Genomic DNA, 14043 nt, shown 5'->3' with positions numbered 1-14043 from the left:
CCAATGATGTCATATATTAATTTTTGTTTCTCTTTGAAATGTTTAAAAAATGTTGTCTTAATAAAAAAAATTAAGTATTAAAAGTATTCTCAATGTGTAATTTCCATCAAAATTTATCTCAGCAAGGATAATAAGAAAGTCTCATAATAAAATAAATAAATAAAACTTAAATGTTTTTAACTTTATATAAAATAATAATACAATAATACATATTTTATATACAATATATACCCTACAACTGTTGTATTTTATAATAAGTTTTTTCAGTAGTTTAATTTAAAAATTATCTAAATAATTTTTTTTTCATAATGGGTCGAAATGGATTATTCATGGATTACCCATGTGTAAACCCATTAAAGATTGTTATTAACGAGTTCTTAACAAGTAACTCGACAACGACCTGATTAGTTATTGTGTCAACTTGAAATTCATTATTTTTTTATCGTGTTAACGAGTTATATAAGAGATTACCAGTCTATTAAAGTGTCTCTAATAATGCGATTTTCTATTCAAAAGCATGGATGTCATGATCGATCTTACAAAATATCTTAACTTTTTCTTCTTTTTGTTTTAATAAAAATTTGATTGGAAATTTTGCGCGTACACCACTCGGACGATTATGGTTTCTGTAAATATCTCCTAAAAGAATCTCTTTTGACAACTAACAAAGACTCAAAACAGTCGAAAGGGCAACAACACCAATACATAGAAGCCGACCCAAATGAACAAAACTCGGAGACTGATCAACCAAACAACAGTGTCAAAATCACCAAGACACCTAATTCAACTCCTCAGCCAATAGTTAAAACTGAGGGACAAGCGGTGGCCAAGGCAACCCATCCCTAGCGAGAACGAAGACCAGAAAATTGGTGGACCTCAAATCAAAGATTCCATACACAACTTCCTCCTAGCAAGCGTCACAACACGGACTTGGGGTAAGATTCCATTGGCTACTGCTCATCCGCATGCATACTTGCATTGAAGTTATTTGTACATGCAAATTTTACCTTTGCGGCTGTCAATTGAAATGACGAAAAATGTTATTGAAAAAGGCTCGTGTGCGAGGCATGTGTTGTTTGTACATAATTTCTTTCCAAAATTTATGGAGGAGGTAATTCATACTAAAGTAACGTATTGATCGTATTATTTATGAAAATTAATAAAGGTCGTAAATTCACACTAAAAATAGAGTTTGAGTGGTTAATTCGCAAAAATAAAATGGGTGGTATTCTTGTAGGTAAATTATTAACTTGCAGATTTATACACATATAGCATATAATTGTTAAGTCAGATTCTTAAGGTTAGTTTGTGCATACTTTCTTTCAGAAGTTCAAGTAGCACGGAATGTTTCATACACAACAATATTTTATATATGCTTTATTTTATAAGTGGGTTTAATATTTTATTTCTGGGTAAACATGGGTTTTACAGTAACTAAGTTCTAATGATAAGGGAGGAAAATTAATGTCTTATTTCTTTTGATGCGGTTAGAATTTTATGAAGCAATGGAGGGAAGTAGCAAATTTTAAAAGATTTAGGTAACTTCCTGTCGAATATTATAGTAGTTTTCTGTAGCTTTTTGCTGAAATTTTCTTAATTTTTCATTATCAAAGAGTAGGAAAGCTTCTGGGAAAGTATGAAGCAACCCAAAAATAGTATTCATGAAGTTAATGCAGAACCAATTGTGCAATGCATTTTTTGATCTCTCTTTGCTACAAAGTGATGGATTCTCAATTATTTTTTTTCCGTTAATGGGGAATTATCAAGTCTATATCTTCATTATTTGAAAGGGAGAAGAAACAACAAACAAACCATCTCATTATTCGAAGAAACAAATAAGATCTTTGGTTGACTTCATGCATTTGCTTTTATGATGTAAAGAGTGTAGGGTGTATGTAAAAAATTTAAGGTGTATGTTGAGAGTGTGAAGTGTGAAGGTATTATGAAAAAATATGTGCAGGTGTATGAAAATAAATTCGAATTAAAAAAATTAAATATGAAACGTATTCAACAATATGTGGGGTTCTAATCTAACGAGTCTTTCTTTTATTATTTAAATTGAGAAAATAAGCACTAATATTCAAGATTTATTGCAATCCTTGATCAAATTAATGAGGCTTTTTAGACAAAATAGTCTCTGAGATTTGCATAATTCCTCACTTTGGTTCCTAAGATTTGAATTTGATAGAATTGGTCCTTGAGTTTGTCCACAACCAATCATTTTGGTCATTCCATGAAAAATCTCCATAAAATAATAATAATAAAATGAAAAATTTGTCAAATCATTTTGACTTATTGTTTATTGAATTAGGGTAGTTTTGTCATTTTGATCCTTATTTAACATAATTTTTCACTGAATGACCAAAATGATTGATGGTGGACAATCTCAAGGACCACTTTCATTGATTCAAATATCAGGGACCAAAGTAAGAAGTTATGCAAATCTCAGAGACTATTTTAACTAAAAAGATAATTAATGATATCATTCAATTTCAAAAAATAAAATAAAAGTTCTTGTATTTGAACTTAATATGCAATGAATTTATAACATTATGTCTTTTTTCTCCTATTCTTTTTCTTTTTTTTAGCGCAAAATCATTAATCCACCTTATAATCCGCATAAAATTAATTGTGTACATAAAATATACAATAAGGGTATTTTCGGCATTTTAAAAACATAAAATGTAAAAAGTCAAGCATAGTTGAAATTGCTTGTGTGGATCCTAATCACTAGATTTTCTTCGAGTAAACAAATTATGTCAAGTTTTACGGAGAGAAAATTAAATTTGAGGAGCTAAAATCATAATTTCATAATAAATTATAGAAAATGATGAATAGTTGACCGTTAATTGTACAAATCCAATTGAATAAAGAGCATGTGAATGAGGAGAAAAACAGAAGAGACTTCTCCAGTTAACCACTTTAAACTATAAGAGCAACAAAAGTCGAAAAAGAAAGCTAGTTTAATTATTTTTTCTTTTTGGCAGAAGCTAGAAATATGGCTGAGGCGGTAGTTTCAATGGTAATCGAAGGGCTCAAAGGTGGTCTCGTTGAGGAGGTGAAGTTATTGTGCGGAGTCGGCGATCAAATTGCGCATGCACAAACCGAGCTACTTTTGATCCAGAGCTTCCTGAAAGATGCAGATGCAAAAAAAGAAGACAGTGAAGTAGTACGCATTGGGGTTCAAACTATAAGAGAGGCTGCTTATGATTTGGAGGATGTCGTTGAATCTTTTGCCTTGAAAGTGGTTCTCAAAAGGGGAGGAAGTGTGAAGCTTGTTCTGAAAAGGTTTGGTTGCATCCTTAACGAAGTCGTTAATCGTCACAAGGTAGGTTCAGAAATTAGGAGCATTACGGCCAAACTTTTCGATATAAGGTCGAAATTGCCAGGTTATAACATCCAGCAAATAACGGGCACACCATATGAAGGTGCCAGTACTTTTGAGAAGCAAAAGGAACATAGGCAAACTTATCCTCATGTTATTGAACATGATGTTGTCGGGTTAGAGGAGGATGTGGAGATACTAGCCACGCATTTGGTGAAAGAAGAAAACTGCCCCAAAATTGTATCTATTTGGGGGATGGGCGGTTCAGGGAAGACCACTCTTGCAAAACAAGTTTATCATCACAATGAAGTTAAGCGTCACTTCGATTGTTTTGCTTGGGTGTGTGTGTCACAACAATGTCAAGGAAAAGAGGTTTTGGAAGATATTTTTATCCAGCTTACTCAAGACACCAAAGATGAAACTAAAGGAATGAATAAGAATCAAATAGTAGGGAAGCTTTGTAGCATCCAAAAAGAAAAGAAATGTTTGGTGGTTCTTGATGACGTTTGGACTTGTGATGCATGGAAATCTTTAGAACCTGGATTTCCAGGAGGTGCGGAAACAAAGAGTCGTATATTACTCACCACTCGAAAGAAGGACGTTGCTGAAATTGCTAGAGAAAATGGTTTTGCTCATCCATCTCGTGAGCTAGATGACAAGGAAACCCAGAGATCGAACAAGTATGTTTCTCACTTCTCAGCCAACTCTATTATCATAATTTTTTTTTATAATCTGTTAAGCCTAATAAAATAGAGAGAACTGAATTTCACTTATGTTTTCAATATAGTACGCACATCATTGTCCCTAATTGTTAAACTTAGGTTGCGTTTGTGTCACAACAGGACCTGAGTTGCTGGAAAATCATGAATTCCAACGTGACCCAAAAGTACAAAAAAAAAAAAATTGAATAGAATCAAAGAAACTGAAACAGAGTGAAAAATAAATTCTTCTTGTAAAAAGAAACTCAATAACTCTTTACATGGGTACAAAGAAAATAAGTACATTAAACTTCTAACCTCACATCTAATTCAATCTCATCTTGCCTACCCTCAAGAACTCTTCATCTATTCCCATTAATTCATATAATAAAGCACATGGACCTGCACGTCCCATATCTGGTATTTTACCACTGCACAGGTGGTTGGCATGTTCTTCCATACAAACTAACTCCCATAACATAGTCATCCTAATTTCCCCTTTTGTTAGTCATCTTGCTTAACTCTTTGTCGCAAGTCTCAAACTACCCAATAAAATCATGAACACTTTGGGCTTACCTAAGAGTATAGATGGGCAAAATACCTATTGGTATGGGTAATCGCGGGTACCCGCCCATTTAAAACTTACGGTTACAGTTATGGGTAACCGTTCAAACATATAAATGGTTATGGGTATAACCTGTTTACCTGTGAATTTTAAATAGGTAGTTATGGATATTACAACGATTACCCATTTAACTGTTTATTTTAATATATGTTAAAAAAAAATAAAAATAAAATAAAAATAAAAAATAAATAAAAAAAAACCTAAAAAACTACATTGCCACTGTCTGTTTGCTTTGTCGCTGAGATTGAGTGCTTTTCGTTCTTCAAATTGAAAGACAAAGGAGTTTCATTGGAATTGTGGCTGTGGATTTTACTTTTGTCCTTAATTTCCAAAGGGATGAAAAGTATCAGTTGAAAGCAGTAAAAGATTATAATTTATAATTACTTATTCCTAATAGTGTAAAACAATTAACTATTGGATTAATGATCCTATCATGTGTTTTTGCATAACTATATTGATAGTAGTTCATAAACTTATTTTTTTTATATGAGGTTTGCATATGTTCCATGTCTTTCAATTTTTAGCAAATATATTATATTACTATCATTGACGACACTTAAAATATCATCAGTAAACTACTATTTCAATTATTGGAATGATATAACTACTTCAAAGATTGAAGTATGGAAATGCATGTTAAATGTACTTATAACGGTGTTTAATTGTTAGAAGAAAAAAAAAAAGAAATTATGACAAATTTCTTTTTCAAATTTCAAGTTGTTAAAAAAATGTGTGGACAAGTTAAAAAAAGGGGTAAACGGCTAGGTGGTTACTGTTAAATGGTATAATCTTTTATGCAATCACCCAACGCGTAAACGTTTATGTAGGTAAGAGTATAAACAATTATGAAAAATAACCATAGTTACATGCCTGTCATAACCGCTGTCCATGACACGCTGCCTTGCTGGACAAATCTTAAGTTTTTTGTGCAATTGAGTTACATAATTTAACCACAATGTTTGGGTAATTACATTCTACCCCTTACTTTCTCAAAATTACAAAATTGCCCCAAAACTTCAAAACAATAAGGTCCTAGCTCAGGAACTGTACAACATTCATTCTTCCATTTTCATAGCAAAACGGGGCCAAATCATTTATGATGACTTCCAATACCAAATCACCATTTTAGTCCAAAGTTCAACTTCCGTTTGTCAATCATACTACATAATTCAATCCAGCTCATCAACTTCTCACCAAAATGAGATTCAACAACAAAACAATTCCGGATATTTAAATCAAGCCTGCAACACGCTCTCTAAATTGAAATAACTATGTTTGGATGAAAAAATTCAAGATTACTAAGGAATTTTAAAATGACGAAATTTGAAATGACGGGATTTTATTTTCTAAAATTTATGAATTTTCTTGTTTGGTTAACATAAAATAACAATGGAATTGACTACAGAATTTGTTATGTTTAAATTTCAATCATAGAAATTGAGCAAAGACACCTATTTACATGAAATTTAAACTTGGGAATTGGAGGTCCCAAATTCTAAGTTTTTTTCTATGCAAAAATTCTAAATTTCTATGTTTATGAATCCAAACAAGAGAATTGATGCATGTCAATTTATAAATTCTGACTTTTATCCAAATTTCAAGTTTATTTTCCTCATTCAAACATAGTGTAATTCTCAACTGAATTTCCAAAAGGATCTAACCAACATAAACACTTTAAATCAAAGATTAAAGCTTAAGTAGTCATAAATCCCCAAAATGGCAATTTCGAAATCTGTAGCAAAACTCAGAAACTCCTACCTCAGATTGTAAATTGTAATGCTTTTTCTCCAGAATTCCGGAATTGAATTTGGTGAAGTACATGAAAAATTATGATAGAATATTTGATCTGGGTTTTTTTTTAATAATTTGATTTGAGGGTTTTTTTTTTATTTGAATAATTTGCTTTGGGTGTTTGAGTGAAAGAGATGGCATAATCTTTAATGTTTCTCCAGACTTTGCTTTGAGAACGAAGAAAAACAATCAGGTCTTATGATTTAGATCAGGTGCACCGTGCTGCTTCAACTCTCTTTACTATTCCATCCAATGGCAGCCTGCCATGTGTCCAAATGTCATTAGACGCTACCATGTGTCCAAACGAATAAAAACTGATTTCTGTCATCCTTTTTGTTTGCTCTTTTCTTTCAGTCCTTAACAACACCACCATCAGCACCCCTCCTTGCTGGTCACTCCAGCAGCTATCACGTGGCAAGTCAGCCACACCTTGACTGTCACGTCGCATTCCAAAATTCCATTAAAAATTTGTCCTAACTCTGAAAAATAATTCAAAATATGCTATGAATTTATAATCGTGTTCATTGTCATCTTTGTCATCTTGTCACTTAAAAAATTATTCCTCCTTGTTATCAACTAAAACTCTAATAATCTTAGTTAACTATTAAACCTAATTGATACTGATTAAACCTAACTGCATTTCAAGTAAATATGATTTCTTCCTTCCAAAATTCATTTTCTTGAGAAATCAGACACTAATATTTATGTTATGCTGCCAAATATATTCGAAAATCCAAAAGGACATTGACAACATATATAGAATATCCAAGGAATTACTAGTCTAGGACATAATAGTTAACCATTTTTTTTTCCAGACTCTAAAATTGATGCTGAGTAGGAAACACTAGGAAAGAAGATGCTTCAACATTGTGCAGGTCTGCCATTAGCCATTATTGTGCTTGCGGGACTTCTAGCTAGAAAAGTCACAGTTGAGGAGTGGAAAACAGTAAACAAGAACGTCGATGTGTATATACGGAGAGGAGCTAATCTTGACCAAGAATACAAAGGAGATCAAGAATATGCAGGTGCATCATGGGTGTTGGCATTAAGTTATGACGACTTACCATATCGTCTAAAACTATGTTTTCTATATTTAGGCCACTTTCCGGAGGATTATGAGATACCGGTCAAAAGATTGGCTCAGTTATGGATAGCAGAAGGTTTTATATCTTCGGGCTCCCAACGACATGGTTCAGTGGAAGTATTGGAAGATGTAGCATATGCTTGCTTAATTGAGTTGGTGGAAAGATGTATGGTTCAAGTTGGAACATTTGGTTCAACTAAGAAAATCAAAACATGTCATCTTCATGATCTTATGCGAGACTTGTGCTTGGTAAAGGCAGAAGAGGAGAACTTTCTTCACGTTGTAAATTTTACTAGCACGATAACCAAGGCAGCGACAATTCCTCAAGTTCGAAGACTTGGTGTATATCTGGAGGAAAAATGTGTTGATAGATTTGCTCCCACAAGAAATGACCACCTTAGGTCTTTGTTATTCTTTGTCGACCCAGAATATAGATTCTCCAACTGGAAGGAAAATTTCTTGCGGTCAGTAGTATGCCACTTCAAATTGCTCAGGGTTCTGAAGTTTGAAGACACACGGTGGAGAGAAGTAGAGTTGCCGCGTAACATTGGGAATCTAGTCCACTTGAGGTTTTTAAGTCTAAGGGGAAGTAGAGTGGAATGGTTGCCATCATCTTTAGGTAATTTGGTATGTTTGCAAACTCTAGACTTACGTGTGTTTGCTACACTAGGGAAAATAAAAGTACCAAATGTGATTTGGAAGATGAAAGAATTGAGGCATTTATATTTACCCGAACGGTACAGAGGGAAGTTGAAGTTGGCTACTCTTGGGAATTTGCAGAGTTTAGTCAATGTTGCAGGTGCTGATTGTGATTTGACTCATCTTGCTGAATTGACCAATCTCAGAAAACTGTTCATAGAAGGTGGGGTGAAAAATATGGAGGAAATGTTGAAATCTACTGACATCACATTTAACCATCTTCGATCTCTATCTCTATCTCTATGGGTGGATGATGATGAAGTTAAACCAATGAATATGGTATTGAGTTGTCCTCATATATACAAACTTCAATTGAGCGGAAGAATAAGAGAACAATCATTGGAAGGTCTCCAGGGTTATGAGAACCTCACTAAGATGTCGCTGTGGTATACTGGTCTACAGTTGGAGAGTCTCAAAATACTTGAGAAGATCCCAAACTTAAGAATGCTTTGGCTTCATGGTTGTAGTTTGGAGAATGTTTCAGAAGTAGTTGTCTCAGAAGAAGGTTATCCTAATCTTGAATTTCTTGAACTTGTTTGCTTGAATGGATTATTGAATGGATTAAAGAGTTGGAGGATAGAGAAAGGAGGCATGCCTAGTCTCCGCAGATTGTCTATTTCCTTCTGCAGCCAATTGAGGGCAGTTCCTGAGGGGCTTGAGAATGTTACTACCCTCAAGGAATTAACAATTGCAGTGATGCCACGGGAATTCTGTAGTAGGGTTGGGGAAGGAGGAGAGGATTTCTACAAAATTCAACATGTGCCTTCTCTTCTCATTGCACATATTCAGGAGGATTGAGAAGTGGATTACTTAACTGGTAAGCATGAGGATTACTTATATTTTGTTTGCTATTTATCTGTTTCTCAGGGGTAAAATCATAATGTGTTTCTGTTATCTTTTCCGGTTGTTCCTTAAAGGAGAAAGTGAAGGGGAGTGAAGTGTGGCAAAGGTGGCGAATGCGGCTGGGAAGGCAAGACCAATCTCGCAAAATTAGGTGAAGATTATGTTGTTAATAATTGAAGGCAGTTAGCGTATCGATGTGTTATATCATATGATTTGCTTAATTTCTCTTTGTTTAATACTTGGAAAACTGTAAGCCATGGTCATCTGTAATCTATGCAAAAACAGTTGTCGATAGTATGACGCCACAATAGTTGCTAATAACATGTGCAATCGACTGCAAGAATAGGTTTTCGACAATCGTTTTGTAATCTATGAACAAAATCATCAAGGTTGTCGCAGGATGACCTACCATTTCATCAATTCACAGAAAATTTGGACCCAAAAACATTAAGAATATGAAGAAATAAAATCCTGTTTCTATCAAGAATATTAAGAATATGAGTAGGATAAATAGAATATATCATAACCATCAATCAAGAGCACTCAACATACTAATAGGGGGTGAAGAGCTTTCTTCCTTCCGCTCAGTCATATGCTCAAGCTAAACAATTCAATTAGGCATTGGCAAGTCTTTAGTTACTTAATTGCTTTGCTAGTTCTAGAGCGTAAGGTTGACAGAAAGCTGGCTACAAGAACCAGAACAGCCCAAGACCTACCACCTATTCATAATTTCATGATGTTGCACCATCCAACCGAGGAGTTTTGTTTCCCCATTTGATTGGATAAACTAAAATGTTAACCTATTATATTGCCCCTCCTTCCAAGATGCATGCAAATTGTTATTAGATGGTCAGGGAGCAACATTAATGGATAACCATCTTGGCATGGTTAATTCCCTCGCATAATAGTAGACTGGGTGTAATATCTATATTCCTACATTTTCATTTCATCAACGTTTTTAAGGTTTGAAGGTTTGTGGAAGAAGTTTCAATATCCATCCTCTCCTCCCTCACTATGTTTAATCCTTATTGTAGAGAAAGTTCCATACAACCGAAAATAGGAAACTTGAGGCCTTCCATCCTATAGAAACATCGTAAATCACTACCAAGAAACGTCAACAAATGGATATACATATACAACTCATCACCAAGAAACGTCAACAAATGGATATACATATAAAAATGTTGTGATCTATATTAGCTCCGAATGGGGTAGTATCAATATTGTGGAAACAGATACTTAAATAGTAAAATTCTATCATACCAAATGAAAAAAAATAAAAAAATAAAAAAATAAAAATATAAAAGACTAAAGCAAAATAGTTTTTCAATCATTAAAAATAGCTTCAAAAGAACTATACCAAAAAAAGGGGGAAAAACTATAACCGAAGACGACCAATTATTTGATTAAAAAAACCACCAATTATGGCTTCAAAAGGGGAGACCGTAGGAGAAAAATGAAATGTTAATCAGTTTAATAGGCTTACTTGCACCTATAATGAGTTTAATGAATTTTGATTGGACTTAAGGATCTAACTAAACCATTCAAACCAACTTTGAGTGTGAGCTCAGATTCTGTAATGAGGTTTTAGTTTGTCTACCTAATCCACACAGAGATGGCTCATTACATCCTTCACCATTCCTGCATGGTTTATAATTATATGAGAACCACGGGTACGAACTTTCAACTTATAAGGTTCTACCTGCCAACCCTAATGCAGATGCTTCAGTTTCTTTGTGATTTTATCTACTTTTCTGACAGCAGAAAGAATCCCAATTTGCTCAGTATTCTGTCAATGAAATCTGTCTTCCCTTCTGTTCATGGCTCAGACAACGAATGATAGTTCAGCATTACTTTTTGTTAGGAAGCTCAGTGGCTTTATGACTCTAATGAAATACTATCAAGTCATCAACTAAAGATACGATTCCAGATGTTCTTGATCTCCAATAGTAAGATACACGAAACACAATAAAAAATGATGGCACAACTAGAAATCTCTTACTAATTCTTTGCAAAAAGATGACGCTAATGCAATATCATCTTCGTATTTCTGTTTCGGAATCTGTGGATATATAATCAAATACAAACACAACTTAAGATCCTTGCCTTTACATCTTTGGATTACTGACCACATAATCAACAGACAATGTTAATGCTAAAAAGTTTCAGTCTTAACAAAGTCATGATGTTTGGCAACTGAATGGTGGCCTTCACCCACTAAAAAAAGTCGACTGTTACATTATCGAGTTCTGTCAAAGCAAGGGGCATCTGTTGCTCATCAATCTTCAACATACACCAGTTTTTTTGTCTGGCAAAACAGTAGTTTTGGCACTAAGAAAAGGCAGCAAGCACATTTTTAAAAATATGGTTTTGAAAGATAACAGAAGATGGGAAACAGTAGCTTTGGGTCATGACATTGAATGAAGGTAAAAAACTAATTTTGTCTGAGATTAAAATTAGTCAGGCAACTAATCATTGTGTTTAGTTCCATATTCTTTTAATCTGTCAGAAGCAAGTTATGCTAAAAGCTTCAGTTCCCCTTATCAATGTCAGAAACGCAGTGAAAAAAAGGATAGTAAAGAAGGTTTTCAATGATTGTCTGAGGCCAACACTAAATATGCAAGTCTCCTATGAAACTGAGGATAAGTTAACACATTAGAAAAAGGAAGAGCACGTTGATATCAAAATGCACCACCAATAACTTTTCTTACTTATGAAAAAGAAAGATTCATTTGGCTTTACCGGGATAAATCCAAAGTTCGCTCCAAATGGGACAAATAAAACTAAGACATGTATAATATTTCAAGTTGTACTTACCTTGCTTATGCACATGAGCAATGCATTACACAAATCATATATGTAGAAAACTAACAATTCAACTGCCAACAGGACCATGACATTTTTTTTTGGCATGCAACCATGCTCTAACTCACTCAGCTATGTTACCCATGTCTGATTTCCATACCCATTTACCAATCAAAAGGCTAAAAGGAGTCACAAAGCTTGATAAAGGAGAGGAAATGGACTTAACACTATTCTTTTCCATCACTAGTTGGAATTTTAGTTTTCATTACAAGCAGTATTTGTTTCTCATTGGATTGAGAACTCCACAAACTTTTTAAAAGGAACTTAATTCCACATCTGTTGTGAATTTGAATTATATACTTTAAACAGTATAGCATATGACTTATAAGAAAGAAAAATGTAACACCCATAAAGCATCCTTACATACACTAAACTGAGATGAAGTTCAGCCTACAGCAACAGATGAAAACTAGGTGTATATTGCACCACTATAATCAGTTGCAAAAGTTAGCGTGAAATAAAATAAGGACATGGGATATGAGTACTGCAAATGTTTGAAAAATATGAAATCCAAGCAATAAATGCAAGACTAAATCCAAGCAATAAATGAAATCCAAGAAAAATATGAAAAATAAGAAACGCAAAACACAGAGTCCTACACAAGAAACAGCACAAAAATATTAATGCAGCAGCATCTTTTGTAAGTAACATTGCGTCTCTGTGAAGATATGAAGACCTATAAAGTGAAATGATTACATCCTATAATATATTATATATCCTAGAACTTATATATCACAATCGCTTTCCTACATTGATCAGTTAATCAAAGATGCACAATGTCACTGAACTTGTAAGTCGTATAGCGAAAACGATCGAACCAATCAAGAATTCAAAAATAGCTCCAGGCCCAGTAAATTAACAATTAAAAACCAAGAACCATATAAGTTCACAGAAAAATCAAAGCGTGAATCGACATTAATATCGAATTAGCTCCAAACCCATACAAACCTACTCAAAACAACTGTATACCCAATTCAAACTAGGGACAACAAATTCGACCTGAAAACCACAATTTGCACCAAATCCAGATAAACCAACACTAAAGCATACAAGTCCCGTATCACATAAATCTCAAATCAAACCAAAGATCAAAAAATTGCAAAAAAAAAAAAAAAAAAAAACCACAACAAATCTCTCCGAAAACTGACTTCTTTCGCCAAAAGTTCGGCCGAATAAGGGAGCACAAAGTTGACAGTGAGCAGTGGGGATCGACGACGGGGTTGCAGGCTGAGGCTTCATTAAGGTCAATGGGGTCTTTGGGTGATCTATGTGAGGCACCACTTTCTTCCAGGCGTCACCGAAAGTCGAATCGGCTGGGGCAGTCGCAGCGACGTCGTTAGAGAAGCGTCGGGCCCTGAGGGAGATGGTGGATCAGGTTAAGAGGGTGGTGGCTCGGCGCAGTACGGTGGCGGAATGAAGGGTCTCTCGGTTCTTGCAGGGTCGGGGAGAGAGAGAGAGAGAGAGAGAGAGAGAGAGAAGTTTGGATGGAGGTTTCGGTTTGTGATTCGGAAATGGCTTCGGCCGTTTCGGCACGTGGGAATGGAGGAGGAAATGGGAATGGATTTTGTTGAGGCCGTTGTGGACCTAGACCATCTTATGTGGTGGATTAATATTTTTTAAAATTTTGTTCTTTAATCTATATATCAAATTAAATTATTATTTTATTATTTTATAAAATAAATTATTAAACTAATTAAAATTTAATTAGTAATCTGTTCATATTCCTTGATTGAAAAAAAGAAAAAAAAGTAGGATACTTACATCAGTCAACTCAACATTAACTATAATAAATGATTAAATTAATTAAAAATTAATAAAATAAATTTAATAATTAATATAAAAAAAAATTTGAAGCTACTGTCAAATTTGATAGCAACCTCATCGCCACATGGGATTTTAGCACTTTGGTTGGAGAATATTAGTGTTGTCTTTTTTTATTGTTATAGCTAATGTGTACATTTTGACATCTCTTTTGGAGATGCTCTTAGTCACTTTGAGGTAGACCTGGCATTTGTGTCGTGTTTTATGTATTCGTGTCGTTTTTGTGACATATATGATATCTTAACGGATCGTGTCGTGTAATACCCATTAAAGTAAACGGGTAATATGACCC

At 34.1% G+C, this 14043-nt stretch overlaps 1 long non-coding RNA gene and 1 pseudogene across 1 annotated transcript; one reads left to right on the top strand and one right to left on the bottom strand.

The window, feature by feature from the left end:
- Positions 1-620: 620 nt before the first annotated feature.
- LOC137734198 (putative disease resistance protein At1g50180) lies at positions 621-9159 on the top strand (annotated as a pseudogene).
- Positions 9160-11070: 1911 nt separating this feature from the next.
- Positions 11071-13401, bottom strand: LOC137735591 (uncharacterized). Its single transcript, XR_011068666.1, has 2 exons — positions 13079-13401; positions 11071-11373 (listed from the first exon to the last, which is right to left on the bottom strand). It is a non-coding gene; the product is annotated as an uncharacterized lncRNA (long non-coding RNA).
- Positions 13402-14043: the final 642 nt, after the last annotated feature.

Source organism: Pyrus communis, chromosome 5 (genome assembly GCF_963583255.1).
Source record: "Pyrus communis chromosome 5, drPyrComm1.1, whole genome shotgun sequence".
NCBI classification, from domain to species: domain Eukaryota; kingdom Viridiplantae; phylum Streptophyta; class Magnoliopsida; order Rosales; family Rosaceae; genus Pyrus; species Pyrus communis.
The sequence above is the reverse complement of the archived record's forward strand: the minus strand, read 5'-3'. Positions and strand labels throughout refer to the sequence as shown.